The sequence below is a fragment of the Lynx canadensis genome, chromosome A3 (assembly GCF_007474595.2).
Source record: "Lynx canadensis isolate LIC74 chromosome A3, mLynCan4.pri.v2, whole genome shotgun sequence".
NCBI classification, from domain to species: domain Eukaryota; kingdom Metazoa; phylum Chordata; class Mammalia; order Carnivora; family Felidae; genus Lynx; species Lynx canadensis.
In genome coordinates, this window is record NC_044305.1 from 100,553,183 (window position 1) to 100,557,517 (window position 4,335).

Here is a 4,335-nt window from a genome sequence, read left to right on the forward strand (position 1 = left end):
AAGCAGAGAGAACTGTGCAAGGAAGACAGGGAGATATGTCATTAGGTTTGTCACTGCTGAGGTTTGTAAGTCTAATTGTTAAGAGATTATTTCCTCTTTGAATACTTAGCGATTCCACCAACTGGTAGTAGTACAACCAACAGGTGATTATTAAATTTGTCCTTTTCCCTCCCTCCTTCCTTCCTTCCTTCCTTCCTTCCTTCCTTCCTTCCTTCTTTCTTCCTTTTTTTTTAAGTTTATTGATTTATTTTGAGAGAGAGAGTGGAGGAGGGGCAGAGAGAGAGGAAGAGAGAGAATCCCAAGCTGGCTCCATGCTGTCAGCATGGAGCCTCATGGGGGGGTTCAATCTCACGAACCATGAGATCATGACCTGAGCCTAAATCAAGCATCAGACGCTTAACTGACTGAGCCACTCAGGAGCCCCTCTTCCTTCTTTTTAATAAGGAACATCCTTTATCAGTCAAGCTCCTGGCAGCAAATGGCAGGTTCAAGTGAGACAACTGAGGAGAATGTAATGAAGGGATTGTCTAGGGGGTGAGGATAATCACAAGGATGGTGCAGTACTCTAAGGCTAGCAACTATGTAAAGCCATCATGCTCCTCCTCTCAAGGGCAAGAGGAAGAAGGGGTTACTGGGGCCTGGAAGGAGCAGCTATGGTTGTAGGAGACTGCCACCCAGCAGGAGTTATGACTTCCCCTGAAGGAATGTAGTTAACTCAGGGTCCAGTAGGGAAAGAAGAGCCTAGGGAATAAACACTCCAACCATTCTCTCCTCTTACCCTCCAATCTCCTCCCCAATACAAGGGTCAGCATTCTGGGGTGCAGAAATAGGAGGAGGCAAATCCAGAGGGGCAGATACAAATACCAAACAAATCCACTTTTCATTAAAACAGCTCAAGTGTACAGAGTTAATAAACATGATTTAAATGAATTAATAAATAATAAAAAGAAGTAATAGTTACTTTACCTTTTAAATTAGCCTTTCTATTATTAATTGTAACTTCATCTAATGCTAGTCTCATATAGAGACCTTGATTTGCAATTCCCTTTGGAACTCATCTTCAATCTTATTTTGAAGACTATTCTAAGACTTGTGCTTACCCACCAGACTCACTTTGTAGATTCCTGTCTCTGTTTTCTTTTTTTTTTTTTTAATTTTTTTTCAACGTTTTTATTTATTTTTGGGACAGAGAGAGACAGAGCATGAATGGGGGAGGGGCATAGAGAGAGGGAGACACAGAATCGGAAACAGGCTCCAGGCTCTGAGCCATCAGCCCAGAGCCTGACGCGGGGCTCGAACTCCCGGACCGGGAGATCGTGACCTGGCTGAAGTCGGACGCTTAACCGACTGGGCCACCCAGGCGCCCCGCCCCCCCCCCCCCCCCCCCGTCTCTGTTTTCAACAGGGTATTTTACCATGTTATGAAAAGTAGTTTATTTACACCTGTAATTATCCCCTTGACATGGCTTATTAACTATGGATGCATGACTATGAATGCATCCCCCATAATAAAAACAAACAAACCAAACCATCTTTGTGGGCATGTGTTCATCCTGGGATTCCAGTGATGTTTTAAAAGAGATTGAAGCTTCTGGAAAGTCAGTGATCTTTAAAATTCTACCTTCCGTTATAAAGAAAACATGTAAATGAGTACAACAAGCACTAATTCCCTAATAAGCAACAGACAAAGGATATGAATAAACAATTTTTAGAAAGAGGATAAGAAATATTCAGTTTTACTAGTGATCAAAGAAAAGCAGATTTTAAATAACCAGATTAAAATTTGGTTACCAGCAAATAAGCAAAATCAGAATTTGTAAATCTTACCTAGTACTGTCACGGGTGCAGAGAAACAATGTCACTTGTCCAATTTTTTGGAAAGCATTTTGACAATATGCATCAAGACTCTTTACAATATTAATAATATTTCCAAAACTGAGCATTTGCCATGTGCCAGGCTCTTTTCTTGCAGCGTTTCACCAAGTTTTCTATAGTTAACAAAACACACATTTCTTCTCTGTGTGGTGTGTGAAGGGGCGTGGCAATGGATAATAAACAAGTAAATAAACAACAGGATAAATTCGGGTAATGATAAATTCCACAAATAAAATAAATGTGTTCGTGGGAGGCGGGGGAAAGCGGGGCTTGTTAGGGAAGTTCGTGGGAGGCAGTACGGAGAGGGGCTTGTCAGGGAAGTCACTTTTCAAGAAATAAATGCTAAGTTGAGACCTACATGAGTAGGAGGAGCCAGTCGTGGGAAGATCTGGGAGAACAGAGTCCCAGATTCAACTGCAGGTGGCACCATTCTGCTTGGGAGCCAGCCTATGAGTCTAGGAAGTAGCTGAAGGCCTGTGTGGATGGCTGCAGCGGGGAGAAGAAACCAGATGAATGGTCCCTATTCATAACGGTTGGGTTTTACTCTGAATATGATGGAAGTCACTGGAGAAGTCTAAACTGGGGAGCGGTGGGAATCAGGAAGATCACTCTGTAAATCTGTATCTACTGACTTAGAAGTATGTCCAGGATGTAATATTTTAGATCCAACCCTGCCCTGGAGTTTATGGCACCCTGATGGAGTACAGGCTTGCAACAGAAATGAGGTCAAGTTATCAAAAAAGTTGTCTATGTTGCATGTCTGAGTTGCAGTGTGCTATGACTTCTGTGTTTATATAAAGAGGCAGTGTGACTCTTCGGGCCTCTTTGTCTCAGCTCCAGAAGCAAGGTGATGAAGAGAAGGTGATCAGTGGGAAAGCATGGCCATAAGATGCACATGTTGTGCTGCTGCTGTATCATTAAGGCCTACCATCTTCAGAAGTTGACCTGTGGCAAGTGTGGCTTCCCTGCCAAGTAGAAGAGAAAGTATAATGGCAATTCGAAGGTTGAAAGATGAAACACCACTGGGGCCAGTCAAATGAGGCACCTAAAGATTGTATGCTGCAGACTTAGGCATGGATTCCACGGAGGAATAACATCTAAACCCAAGAGAGCAGGTGTTGCAACATTCAGTTCATCTTAAGGATTTCAATGATTAGTCACAATACCTATTTTGGTTTAAGATGATGATGACGATGATGATGATGATAAATAAAGAGGAAGTGTTACATATTGCTATGGGTCCAATAACTGCAGCCAGAATGCCCAGGCTTGAACCCCAGAATCTCAGCAACCCTACTTAGTGGCTAGATATGTATCACTAAGAAGTTAGTGTATCAGTCCGGATAGGCTAGATTATACTACAGTAACAAATGACTCCCAAGTCTTGATAGCTATAGCAGCAAAGGGTATTTCTCTCTTGTGCTATGTGTTTGTTTGTTTGTTTGTTTGTTTTAATTTTTAAGTAGGTTCCACGCCCAGCGTGGAACCCAATGTGGGGCTTGAACTCATGACCCTGAGTTCAAGACCTGAGCTGAGATCAGGAGTTAGATGCTTAACTGACTGAACCACTCAGGTGCCCCACATGCTACATGTTTTTTGAGGACTAGGCTATGTCTCTCCTCCATGTTGTTTTCACTTCAGGACCCATGCTGATGGAGCAGACTGTATATGGGGTATTGTAGGCCACTGCGGCAGAGGGGAAGGAAATGTGGAGAATCATGGGCTAGTTCTTAAAGCTTCTACTTCAAAGCGATCCACTTCACTTCTGCAACATGATGTTACTGCTGAGTTTAACAGTGTGGGATTGGGGACTTTCATAGAAGAAAGAGAAAGGGGAAAGTGTAGGGAGAACAAAGGATTTAAGTATTTCAAGATATTATGCAGCACCTAAGAACAGAAATTACCTGCTTCTTGAGGGTCATGTTAAGGAGATACAGAACATGGATGAATTATTTCATGGTGATATTAAAATAGGCTTTGTGGTGAACCACAAAAGTGAGTACAGCCATGAAGGGAATGCCATTCATGAAGAGCATCTGTGAGTAAGGCCACTGTGTGAAAATGGGGCAGGATGTTGGCCTGGATTGTGTCTGTGACTCTACTCTTTCTCTTTCTCTCACGCTTCGCATCCACTCTGTCAGCAAAGACTTCAAAATGTATGTGTCATCTGACTGCCTCCCGCCAGCTCCACTGCTACCCTCACCTCCCACCTGGACCATAGCAATAGCCTCCTAATCGGACTCCAAACTTCTGCTCTTGCCCCAAGGAGCATCCTGACCAAACATATGTCAGGTCATCTCTCTCTGAGTCTGAAAATCTTCCAGTGCCTTTCCATTTCACTCAGACGAAAATCCAAAGTGCCTGTAGCACCTGTAAGGACTAACACTGGCCTTCTGTTCCCTGTTAGACCTTACCCCTCTTCACTCACTCTGCTGCAGTCACTCAGACCTTCCTGGGACAT